Genomic DNA, 14,452 nt, shown 5'->3' on the forward strand with positions numbered 1-14,452 from the left:
ATTGATTTTTGGAAGGACCACAGAGATTGGTCGCTTCATTTGATGATCATTCTTGAAATGTGGGAAAGGTAACCTCACATTCACTAAACACAGCAATAATCCTAATAAATTGATTGTATTATTGTAGAAATGTTACCTCACTTTCACAGTTTTCACAGTTTTCGATCATGTCCTCAAAATTAGTGAACCATCTTGGGAAACTTCCGTCGTACCGCGTTGATGTGATATAATGATTGTAGAAACGTAGAAAGGTAACCTCACTTTCACTAAACACAGCTTATCCCAATTATTTCATTGTGTCCAGTTTAAGCGATGATTCCTGATATTGATTTTTGAAAGGACCACAGAGATTTGTAAAACCGAAGACCGATTAGTCGCTTCATTTGATGATCATTGTTGAAATGTGGGAAAGGTAACCTCACTTTCACTAAACACACCAATAATCTTGTATTGTTTAATTATTGATATATTCATTATTAGTGATGATGATTGTAGAAAGGTAACCTCACTTTCACAGTTACAAGCAATCATTTTTGTTCGTCATGCATCATTTCCAGTAAATCTATATTATTATTAAATCTGAAGACCGGTTGGCCGCTACATTTGATGATCGGTGTTTATATGTGGAAAGGTAACCTCACTTTCACTAAACACAGCAATAATCCTAATAATTTGATTGTATAGCAATAATTCCTATTAAATTAGCACTCGCATGTAGTGATGAAGATGTAACCTCACTTTCACAGTTTTCAATCATGTCCTTAGGAGGCTTCTGTCGTACCGCGGTGATGATGTGGAAAGGTAACCTCACTTTCAGTGTAAACTCTTCTCCCAATAATTTGATTTGTGTTCAGTGTAAGCAAAAATTTCTATTTTAAACGATGATTCCTGAAGTGGGGTTCATTTTGAACATTCGAGGACTTCTCCGATTCACATGCGATGATCATTTTTGAGATAATACCTCACTTTCACTAAACTCAGCTACTTATCCCAATGATTTGATTGTGTCCAGTTTAAGCGATGATCCCTGATATTGATTTTTGGAAGGACCACAGAGATTGGTCGCTTCATTTGATGATCATTCTTGAAATGTGGGAAAGGTAACCTCACATTCACTAAACACAGCAATAATCCTAATAAATTGATTGTATTATTGTAGAAATGTTACCTCACTTTCACAGTTTTCACAGTTTTCGATCATGTCCTCAAAATTAGTGAACCATCTTGGGAAACTTCCGTCGTACCGCGTTGATGTGATATAATGATTGTAGAAACGTAGAAAGGTAACCTCACTTTCACTAAACACAGCTTATCCCAATTATTTCATTGTGTCCAGTTTAAGCGATGATTCCTGATATTGATTTTTGAAAGGACCACAGAGATTTGTAAAACCGAAGACCGATTAGTCGCTTCATTTGATGATCATTGTTGAAATGTGGGAAAGGTAACCTCACTTTCACTAAACACACCAATAATCTTGTATTGTTTAATTATTGATATATTCATTATTAGTGATGATGATTGTAGAAAGGTAACCTCACTTTCACAGTTACAAGCAATCATTTTTGTTCGTCATGCATCATTTCCAGTAAATCTATATTATTATTAAATCTGAAGACCGGTTGGCCGCTACATTTGATGATCGGTGTTTATATGTGGAAAGGTAACCTCACTTTCACTAAACACAGCAATAATCCTAATAATTTGATTGTATAGCAATAATTCCTATTAAATTAGCACTCGCATGTAGTGATGAAGATGTAACCTCACTTTCACAGTTTTCAATCATGTCCTTAGGAGGCTTCTGTCGTACCGCGGTGATGATGTGGAAAGGTAACCTCACTTTCAGTGTAAACTCTTCTCCCAATAATTTGATTTGTGTTCAGTGTAAGCAAAAATTTCTATTTTAAACGATGATTCCTGAAGTGGGGTTCATTTTGAACATTCGAGGACTTCTCCGATTCACATGCGATGATCATTTTTGAGATAATACCTCACTTTCACTAAACTCAGCTACTTATCCCAATGATTTGATTGTGTCCAGTTTAAGCGATGATCCCTGATATTGATTTTTGGAAGGACCACAGAGATTGGTCGCTTCATTTGATGATCATTCTTGAAATGTGGGAAAGGTAACCTCACATTCACTAAACACAGCAATAATCCTAATAAATTGATTGTATTATTGTAGAAATGTTACCTCACTTTCACAGTTTTCACAGTTTTCGATCATGTCCTCAAAATTAGTGAACCATCTTGGGAAACTTCCGTCGTACCGCGTTGATGTGATATAATGATTGTAGAAACGTAGAAAGGTAACCTCACTTTCACTAAACACAGCTTATCCCAATTATTTCATTGTGTCCAGTTTAAGCGATGATTCCTGATATTGATTTTTGAAAGGACCACAGAGATTTGTAAAACCGAAGACCGATTAGTCGCTTCATTTGATGATCATTGTTGAAATGTGGGAAAGGTAACCTCACTTTCACTAAACACACCAATAATCTTGTATTGTTTAATTATTGATATATTCATTATTAGTGATGATGATTGTAGAAAGGTAACCTCACTTTCACAGTTACAAGCAATCATTTTTGTTCGTCATGCATCATTTCCAGTAAATCTATATTATTATTAAATCTGAAGACCGGTTGGCCGCTACATTTGATGATCGGTGTTTATATGTGGAAAGGTAACCTCACTTTCACTAAACACAGCAATAATCCTAATAATTTGATTGTATAGCAATAATTCCTATTAAATTAGCACTCGCATGTAGTGATGAAGATGTAACCTCACTTTCACAGTTTTCAATCATGTCCTTAGGAGGCTTCTGTCGTACCGCGGTGATGATGTGGAAAGGTAACCTTACTTTCAGTGTAAACTCTTCTCCCAATAATTTGATTTGTGTTCAGTGTAAGCAAAAATTTCTATTTTAAACGATGATTCCTGAAGTGGGGTTCATTTTGAACATTCGAGGACTTCTCCGATTCACATGCGATGATCATTTTTGAGATAATACCTCACTTTCACTAAACTCAGCTACTTATCCCAATGATTTGATTGTGTCCAGTTTAAGCGATGATCCCTGATATTGATTTTTGGAAGGACCACAGAGATTGGTCGCTTCATTTGATGATCATTCTTGAAATTCACTAAACACAGCAACAATCCTAATAAATTGATTGTATTATTGTAGAAATGTTACCTCACTTTCACAGTTTTCACAGTTTTCGATCATGTCCTCAAAATTAGTGAACCATCTTGGGAAACTTCCGTCGTACCGCGTTGATGTGATATAATGATTGTAGAAACGTAGAAAGGTAACCTCACTTTCACTAAACACAGCTTATCCCAATTATTTCATTGTGTCCAGTTTAAGCGATGATTCCTGATATTGATTTTTGAAAGGACCACAGAGATTTGTAAAACCGAAGACCGATTAGTCGCTTCATTTGATGATCATTGTTGAAATGTGGGAAAGGTAACCTCACTTTCACTAAACACACCAATAATCTTGTATTGTTTAATTATTGATATATTCATTATTAGTGATGATGATTGTAGAAAGGTAACCTCACTTTCACAGTTACAAGCAATCATTTTTGTTCGTCATGCATCATTTCCAGTAAATCTATATTATTATTAAATCTGAAGACCGGTTGGCCGCTACATTTGATGATCGGTGTTTATATGTGGAAAGGTAACCTCACTTTCACTAAACACAGCAATAATCCTAATAATTTGATTGTATAGCAATAATTCCTATTAAATTAGCACTCGCATGTAGTGATGAAGATGTAACCTCACTTTCACAGTTTTCAATCATGTCCTTAGGAGGCTTCTGTCGTACCGCGGTGATGATGTGGAAAGGTAACCTCACTTTCAGTGTAAACTCTTCTCCCAATAATTTGATTTGTGTTCAGTGTAAGCAAAAATTTCTATTTTAAACGATGATTCCTGAAGTGGGGTTCATTTTGAACATTCGAGGACTTCTCCGATTCACATGCGATGATCATTTTTGAGATAATACCTCACTTTCACTAAACTCAGCTACTTATCCCAATGATTTGATTGTGTCCAGTTTAAGCGATGATCCCTGATATTGATTTTTGGAAGGACCACAGAGATTGGTCGCTTCATTTGATGATCATTCTTGAAATGTGGGAAAGGTAACCTCACATTCACTAAACACAGCAATAATCCTAATAAATTGATTGTATTATTGTAGAAATGTTACCTCACTTTCACAGTTTTCACAGTTTTCGATCATGTCCTCAAAATTAGTGAACCATCTTGGGAAACTTCCGTCGTACCGCGTTGATGTGATATAATGATTGTAGAAACGTAGAAAGGTAACCTCACTTTCACTAAACACAGCTTATCCCAATTATTTCATTGTGTCCAGTTTAAGCGATGATTCCTGATATTGATTTTTGAAAGGACCACAGAGATTTGTAAAACCGAAGACCGATTAGTCGCTTCATTTGATGATCATTGTTGAAATGTGGGAAAGGTAACCTCACTTTCACTAAACACACCAATAATCTTGTATTGTTTAATTATTGATATATTCATTATTAGTGATGATGATTGTAGAAAGGTAACCTCACTTTCACAGTTACAAGCAATCATTTTTGTTCGTCATGCATCATTTCCAGTAAATCTATATTATTATTAAATCTGAAGACCGGTTGGCCGCTACATTTGATGATCGGTGTTTATATGTGGAAAGGTAACCTCACTTTCACTAAACACAGCAATAATCCTAATAATTTGATTGTATAGCAATAATTCCTATTAAATTAGCACTCGCATGTAGTGATGAAGATGTAACCTCACTTTCACAGTTTTCAATCATGTCCTTAGGAGGCTTCTATCGTACCGCGGTGATGATGTGGAAAGGTAACCTCACTTTCAGTGTAAACTCTTCTCCCAATAATTTGATTTGTGTTCAGTGTAAGCAAAAATTTCTATTTTAAACGATGATTCCTGAAGTGGGGTTCATTTTGAACATTCGAGGACTTCTCCGATTCACATGCGATGATCATTTTTGAGATAATACCTCACTTTCACTAAACTCAGCTACTTATCCCAATGATTTGATTGTGTCCAGTTTAAGCGATGATCCCTGATATTGATTTTTGGAAGGACCACAGAGATTGGTCGCTTCATTTGATGATCATTCTTGAAATGTGGGAAAGGTAACCTCACATTCACTAAACACAGCAATAATCCTAATAAATTGATTGTATTATTGTAGAAATGTTACCTCACTTTCACAGTTTTCACAGTTTTCGATCATGTCCTCAAAATTAGTGAACCATCTTGGGAAACTTCCGTCGTACCGCGTTGATGTGATATAATGATTGTAGAAACGTAGAAAGGTAACCTCACTTTCACTAAACACAGCTTATCCCAATTATTTCATTGTGTCCAGTTTAAGCGATGATTCCTGATATTGATTTTTGAAAGGACCACAGAGATTTGTAAAACCGAAGACCGATTAGTCGCTTCATTTGATGATCATTGTTGAAATGTGGGAAAGGTAACCTCACTTTCACTAAACACACCAATAATCTTGTATTGTTTAATTATTGATATATTCATTATTAGTGATGATGATTGTAGAAAGGTAACCTCACTTTCACAGTTACAAGCAATCATTTTTGTTCGTCATGCATCATTTCCAGTAAATCTATATTATTATTAAATCTGAAGACCGGTTGGCCGCTACATTTGATGATCGGTGTTTATATGTGGAAAGGTAACCTCACTTTCACTAAACACAGCAATAATCCTAATAATTTGATTGTATAGCAATAATTCCTATTAAATTAGCACTCGCATGTAGTGATGAAGATGTAACCTCACTTTCACAGTTTTCAATCATGTCCTTAGGAGGCTTCTATCGTACCGCGGTGATGATGTGGAAAGGTAACCTCACTTTCAGTGTAAACTCTTCTCCCAATAATTTGATTTGTGTTCAGTGTAAGCAAAAATTTCTATTTTAAACGATGATTCCTGAAGTGGGGTTCATTTTGAACATTCGAGGACTTCTCCGATTCACATGCGATGATCATTTTTGAGATAATACCTCACTTTCACTAAACTCAGCTACTTATCCCAATGATTTGATTGTGTCCAGTTTAAGCGATGATCCCTGATATTGATTTTTGGAAGGACCACAGAGATTGGTCGCTTCATTTGATGATCATTCTTGAAATGTGGGAAAGGTAACCTCACATTCACTAAACACAGCAATAATCCTAATAAATTGATTGTATTGTTGTAGAAATGTTACCTCACTTTCACAGTTTTCACAGTTTTCGATCATGTCATCAAAATTAGTGAACCATCTTGGGAAACTTCCGTCGTACCGCGTTGATGTGATATAATGATTGTAGAAACGTAGAAAGGTAACCTCACTTTCACTAAACACAGCTTATCCCAATTATTTCATTGTGTCCAGTTTAAGCGATGATTCCTGATATTGATTTTTGAAAGGACCACAGAGATTTGTAAAACCGAAGACCGATTAGTCGCTTCATTTGATGATCATTGTTGAAATGTGGGAAAGGTAACCTCACTTTCACTAAACACACCAATAATCTTGTATTGTTTAATTATTGATATATTCATTATAAGTGATGATGATTGTAGAAAGGTAACCTTCACTTTCACAGTTACAAGCAATCATTTTTGTTCGTCATGCATCATTTCCAGTAAATCTATATTATTATTAAATCTGAAGACCGGTTGGCCGCTACATTTGATGATCGGTGTTTATATGTGGAAACTTGCACTAAACACAGCAATAATCCTAATAATTTGATTGTATAGCAATAATTCCTATTAAATTAACACTCGCATGTAGTGATGAAGATGTAACCTCACTTTCACAGTTTTCAATCATGTCCTTAGGAGGCTTCTGTCGTACCGCGGTGATGATGTGGAAAGGTAACCTCACTTTCAGTGTAAACTCTTCTCCCAATAATTTGATTTGTGTTCAGTGTAAGCAAAAATTTCTATTTTAAACGATGATTCCTGAAGTGGGGTTCATTTTGAACATTCGAGGACTTCTCCGATTCACATGCGATGATCATTTTTGAGATAATACCTCACTTTCACTAAACTCAGCTACTTATCCCAATGATTTGATTGTGTCCAGTTTAAGCGATGATCCCTGATATTGATTTTTGGAAGGACCACAGAGATTGGTCGCTTCATTTGATGATCATTCTTGAAATGTGGGAAAGGTAACCTCACATTCACTAAACACAGCAATAATCCTAATAAATTGATTGTATTATTGTAGAAATGTTACCTCACTTTCACAGTTTTCACAGTTTTCGATCATGTCCTCAAAATTAGTGAACCATCTTGGGAAACTTCCGTCGTACCGCGTTGATGTGATATAATGATTGTAGAAACGTAGAAAGGTAACCTCACTTTCACTAAACACAGCTTATCCCAATTATTTCATTGTGTCCAGTTTAAGCGATGATTCCTGATATTGATTTTTGAAAGGACCACAGAGATTTGTAAAACCGAAGACCGATTAGTCGCTTCATTTGATGATCATTGTTGAAATGTGGGAAAGGTAACCTCACTTTCACTAAACACACCAATAATCTTGTATTGTTTAATTATTGATATATTCATTATTAGTGATGATGATTGTAGAAAGGTAACCTCACTTTCACAGTTACAAGCAATCATTTTTGTTCGTCATGCATCATTTCCAGTAAATCTATATTATTATTAAATCTGAAGACCGGTTGGCCGCTACATTTGATGATCGGTGTTTATATGTGGAAAGGTAACCTCACTTTCACTAAACACAGCAATAATCCTAATAATTTGATTGTATAGCAATAATTCCTATTAAATTAGCACTCGCATGTAGTGATGAAGATGTAACCTCACTTTCACAGTTTTCAATCATGTCCTTAGGAGGCTTCTGTCGTACCGCGGTGATGATGTGGAAAGGTAACCTCACTTTCAGTGTAAACTCTTCTCCCAATAATTTGATTTGTGTTCAGTGTAAGCAAAAATTTCTATTTTAAACGATGATTCCTGAAGTGGGGTTCATTTTGAACATTCGAGGACTTCTCCGATTCACATGCGATGATCATTTTTGAGATAATACCTCACTTTCACTAAACTCAGCTACTTATCCCAATGATTTGATTGTGTCCAGTTTAAGCGATGATCCCTGATATTGATTTTTGGAAGGACCACAGAGATTGGTCGCTTCATTTGATGATCATTCTTGAAATGTGGGAAAGGTAACCTCACATTCACTAAACACAGCAATAATCCTAATAAATTGATTGTATTATTGTAGAAATGTTACCTCACTTTCACAGTTTTCACAGTTTTCGATCATGTCCTCAAAATTAGTGAACCATCTTGGGAAACTTCCGTCGTACCGCGTTGATGTGATATAATGATTGTAGAAACGTAGAAAGGTAACCTCACTTTCACTAAACACAGCTTATCCCAATTATTTCATTGTGTCCAGTTTAAGCGATGATTCCTGATATTGATTTTTGAAAGGACCACAGAGATTTGTAAAACCGAAGACCGATTAGTCGCTTCATTTGATGATCATTGTTGAAATGTGGGAAAGGTAACCTCACTTTCACTAAACACACCAATAATCTTGTATTGTTTAATTATTGATATATTCATTATTAGTGATGATGATTGTAGAAAGGTAACCTCACTTTCACAGTTACAAGCAATCATTTTTGTTCGTCATGCATCATTTCCAGTAAATCTATATTATTATTAAATCTGAAGACCGGTTGGCCGCTACATTTGATGATCGGTGTTTATATGTGGAAAGGTAACCTCACTTTCACTAAACACAGCAATAATCCTAATAATTTGATTGTATAGCAATAATTCCTATTAAATTAGCACTCGCATGTAGTGATGAAGATGTAACCTCACTTTCACAGTTTTCAATCATGTCCTTAGGAGGCTTCTGTCGTACCGCGGTGATGATGTGGAAAGGTAACCTCACTTTCAGTGTAAACTCTTCTCCCAATAATTTGATTTGTGTTCAGTGTAAGCAAAAATTTCTATTTTAAACGATGATTCCTGAAGTGGGGTTCATTTTGAACATTCGAGGACTTCTCCGATTCACATGCGATGATCATTTTTGAGATAATACCTCACTTTCACTAAACTCAGCTACTTATCCCAATGATTTGATTGTGTCCAGTTTAAGCGATGATCCCTGATATTGATTTTTGGAAGGACCACAGAGATTGGTCGCTTCATTTGATGATCATTCTTGAAATGTGGGAAAGGTAACCTCACATTCACTAAACACAGCAATAATCCTAATAAATTGATTGTATTATTGTAGAAATGTTACCTCACTTTCACAGTTTTCACAGTTTTCGATCATGTCCTCAAAATTAGTGAACCATCTTGGGAAACTTCCGTCGTACCGCGTTGATGTGATATAATGATTGTAGAAACGTAGAAAGGTAACCTCACTTTCACTAAACACAGCTTATCCCAATTATTTCATTGTGTCCAGTTTAAGCGATGATTCCTGATATTGATTTTTGAAAGGACCACAGAGATTTGTAAAACCGAAGACCGATTAGTCGCTTCATTTGATGATCATTGTTGAAATGTGGGAAAGGTAACCTCACTTTCACTAAACACACCAATAATCTTGTATTGTTTAATTATTGATATATTCATTATTAGTGATGATGATTGTAGAAAGGTAACCTCACTTTCACAGTTACAAGCAATCATTTTTGTTCGTCATGCATCATTTCCAGTAAATCTATATTATTATTAAATCTGAAGACCGGTTGGCCGCTACATTTGATGATCGGTGTTTATATGTGGAAAGGTAACCTCACTTTCACTAAACACAGCAATAATCCTAATAATTTGATTGTATAGCAATAATTCCTATTAAATTAGCACTCGCATGTAGTGATGAAGATGTAACCTCACTTTCACAGTTTTCAATCATGTCCTTAGGAGGCTTCTGTCGTACCGCGGTGATGATGTGGAAAGGTAACCTCACTTTCAGTGTAAACTCTTCTCCCAATAATTTGATTTGTGTTCAGTGTAAGCAAAAATTTCTATTTTAAACGATGATTCCTGAAGTGGGGTTCATTTTGAACATTCGAGGACTTCTCCGATTCACATGCGATGATCATTTTTGAGATAATACCTCACTTTCACTAAACTCAGCTACTTATCCCAATGATTTGATTGTGTCCAGTTTAAGCGATGATCCCTGATATTGATTTTTGGAAGGACCACAGAGATTGGTCGCTTCATTTGATGATCATTCTTGAAATGTGGGAAAGGTAACCTCACATTCACTAAACACAGCAATAATCCTAATAAATTGATTGTATTATTGTAGAAATGTTACCTCACTTTCACAGTTTTCACAGTTTTCGATCATGTCCTCAAAATTAGTGAACCATCTTGGGAAACTTCCGTCGTACCGCGTTGATGTGATATAATGATTGTAGAAACGTAGAAAGGTAACCTCACTTTCACTAAACACAGCTTATCCCAATTATTTCATTGTGTCCAGTTTAAGCGATGATTCCTGATATTGATTTTTGAAAGGACCACAGAGATTTGTAAAACCGAAGACCGATTAGTCGCTTCATTTGATGATCATTGTTGAAATGTGGGAAAGGTAACCTCACTTTCACTAAACACACCAATAATCTTGTATTGTTTAATTATTGATATATTCATTATTAGTGATGATGATTGTAGAAAGGTAACCTCACTTTCACAGTTACAAGCAATCATTTTTGTTCGTCATGCATCATTTCCAGTAAATCTATATTATTATTAAATCTGAAGACCGGTTGGCCGCTACATTTGATGATCGGTGTTTATATGTGGAAAGGTAACCTCACTTTCACTAAACACAGCAATAATCCTAATAATTTGATTGTATAGCAATAATTCCTATTAAATTAGCACTCGCATGTAGTGATGAAGATGTAACCTCACTTTCACAGTTTTCAATCATGTCCTTAGGAGGCTTCTATCGTACCGCGGTGATGATGTGGAAAGGTAACCTCACTTTCAGTGTAAACTCTTCTCCCAATAATTTGATTTGTGTTCAGTGTAAGCAAAAATTTCTATTTTAAACGATGATTCCTGAAGTGGGGTTCATTTTGAACATTCGAGGACTTCTCCGATTCACATGCGATGATCATTTTTGAGATAATACCTCACTTTCACTAAACTCAGCTACTTATCCCAATGATTTGATTGTGTCCAGTTTAAGCGATGATCCCTGATATTGATTTTTGGAAGGACCACAGAGATTGGTCGCTTCATTTGATGATCATTCTTGAAATGTGGGAAAGGTAACCTCACATTCACTAAACACAGCAATAATCCTAATAAATTGATTGTATTATTGTAGAAATGTTACCTCACTTTCACAGTTTTCACAGTTTTCGATCATGTCCTCAAAATTAGTGAACCATCTTGGGAAACTTCCGTCGTACCGCGTTGATGTGATATAATGATTGTAGAAACGTAGAAAGGTAACCTCACTTTCACTAAACACAGCTTATCCCAATTATTTCATTGTGTCCAGTTTAAGCGATGATTCCTGATATTGATTTTTGAAAGGACCACAGAGATTTGTAAAACCGAAGACCGATTAGTCGCTTCATTTGATGATCATTGTTGAAATGTGGGAAAGGTAACCTCACTTTCACTAAACACACCAATAATCTTGTATTGTTTAATTATTGATATATTCATTATTAGTGATGATGATTGTAGAAAGGTAACCTCACTTTCACAGTTACAAGCAATCATTTTTGTTCGTCATGCATCATTTCCAGTAAATCTATATTATTATTAAATCTGAAGACCGGTTGGCCGCTACATTTGATGATCGGTGTTTATATGTGGAAAGGTAACCTCACTTTCACTAAACACAGCAATAATCCTAATAATTTGATTGTATAGCAATAATTCCTATTAAATTAGCACTCGCATGTAGTGATGAAGATGTAACCTCACTTTCACAGTTTTCAATCATGTCCTTAGGAGGCTTCTATCGTACCGCGGTGATGATGTGGAAAGGTAACCTCACTTTCAGTGTAAACTCTTCTCCCAATAATTTGATTTGTGTTCAGTGTAAGCAAAAATTTCTATTTTAAACGATGATTCCTGAAGTGGGGTTCATTTTGAACATTCGAGGACTTCTCCGATTCACATGCGATGATCATTTTTGAGATAATACCTCACTTTCACTAAACTCAGCTACTTATCCCAATGATTTGATTGTGTCCAGTTTAAGCGATGATCCCTGATATTGATTTTTGGAAGGACCACAGAGATTGGTCGCTTCATTTGATGATCATTCTTGAAATGTGGGAAAGGTAACCTCACATTCACTAAACACAGCAATAATCCTAATAAATTGATTGTATTGTTGTAGAAATGTTACCTCACTTTCACAGTTTTCACAGTTTTCGATCATGTCATCAAAATTAGTGAACCATCTTGGGAAACTTCCGTCGTACCGCGTTGATGTGATATAATGATTGTAGAAACGTAGAAAGGTAACCTCACTTTCACTAAACACAGCTTATCCCAATTATTTCATTGTGTCCAGTTTAAGCGATGATTCCTGATATTGATTTTTGAAAGGACCACAGAGATTTGTAAAACCGAAGACCGATTAGTCGCTTCATTTGATGATCATTGTTGAAATGTGGGAAAGGTAACCTCACTTTCACTAAACACACCAATAATCTTGTATTGTTTAATTATTGATATATTCATTATTAGTGATGATGATTGTAGAAAGGTAACCTCACTTTCACAGTTACAAGCAATCATTTTTGTTCGTCATGCATCATTTCCAGTAAATCTATATTATTATTAAATCTGAAGACCGGTTGGCCGCTACATTTGATGATCGGTGTTTATATGTGGAAAGGTAACCTCACTTTCACTAAACACAGCAATAATCCTAATAATTTGATTGTATAGCAATAATTCCTATTAAATTAGCACTCGCATGTAGTGATGAAGATGTAACCTCACTTTCACAGTTTTCAATCATGTCCTTAGGAGGCTTCTGTCGTACCGCGGTGATGATGTGGAAAGGTAACCTCACTTTCAGTGTAAACTCTTCTCCCAATAATTTGATTTGTGTTCAGTGTAAGCAAAAATTTCTATTTTAAACGATGATTCCTGAAGTGGGGTTCATTTTGAACATTCGAGGACTTCTCCGATTCACATGCGATGATCATTTTTGAGATAATACCTCACTTTCACTAAACTCAGCTACTTATCCCAATGATTTGATTGTGTCCAGTTTAAGCGATGATCCCTGATATTGATTTTTGGAAGGACCACAGAGATTGGTCGCTTCATTTGATGATCATTCTTGAAATGTGGGAAAGGTAACCTCACATTCACTAAACACAGCAATAATCCTAATAAATTGATTGTATTATTGTAGAAATGTTACCTCACTTTCACAGTTTTCACAGTTTTCGATCATGTCCTCAAAATTAGTGAACCATCTTGGGAAACTTCCGTCGTACCGCGTTGATGTGATATAATGATTGTAGAAACGTAGAAAGGTAACCTCACTTTCACTAAACACAGCTTATCCCAATTATTTCATTGTGTCCAGTTTAAGCGATGATTCCTGATATTGATTTTTGAAAGGACCACAGAGATTTGTAAAACCGAAGACCGATTAGTCGCTTCATTTGATGATCATTGTTGAAATGTGGGAAAGGTAACCTCACTTTCACTAAACACACCAATAATCTTGTATTGTTTAATTATTGATATATTCATTATTAGTGATGATGATTGTAGAAAGGTAACCTCACTTTCACAGTTACAAGCAATCATTTTTGTTCGTCATGCATCATTTCCAGTAAATCTATATTATTATTAAATCTGAAGACCGGTTGGCCGCTACATTTGATGATCGGTGTTTATATGTGGAAAGGTAACCTCACTTTCACTAAACACAGCAATAATCCTAATAATTTGATTGTATAGCAATAATTCCTATTAAATTAGCACTCGCATGTAGTGATGAAGATGTAACCTCACTTTCACAGTTTTCAATCATGTCCTTAGGAGGCTTCTGTCGTACCGCGGTGATGATGTGGAAAGGTAACCTCACTTTCAGTGTAAACTCTTCTCCCAATAATTTGATTTGTGTTCAGTGTAAGCAAAAATTTCTATTTTAAACGATGATTCCTGAAGTGGGGTTCATTTTGAACATTCGAGGACTTCTCCGATTCACATGCGATGATCATTTTTGAGATAATACCTCACTTTCACTAAACTCAGCTACTTATCCCAATGATTTGATTGTGTCCAGTTTAAGCGATGATCCCTGATATTGATTTTTGGAAGGACCACAGAGATTGGTCGC

The sequence above is a fragment of the Euprymna scolopes genome, chromosome 25 (genome assembly GCF_053919585.1).
Source record: "Euprymna scolopes isolate OS-2025 chromosome 25, ASM5391958v1, whole genome shotgun sequence".
Lineage (NCBI taxonomy): Eukaryota > Metazoa > Mollusca > Cephalopoda > Sepiida > Sepiolidae > Euprymna > Euprymna scolopes.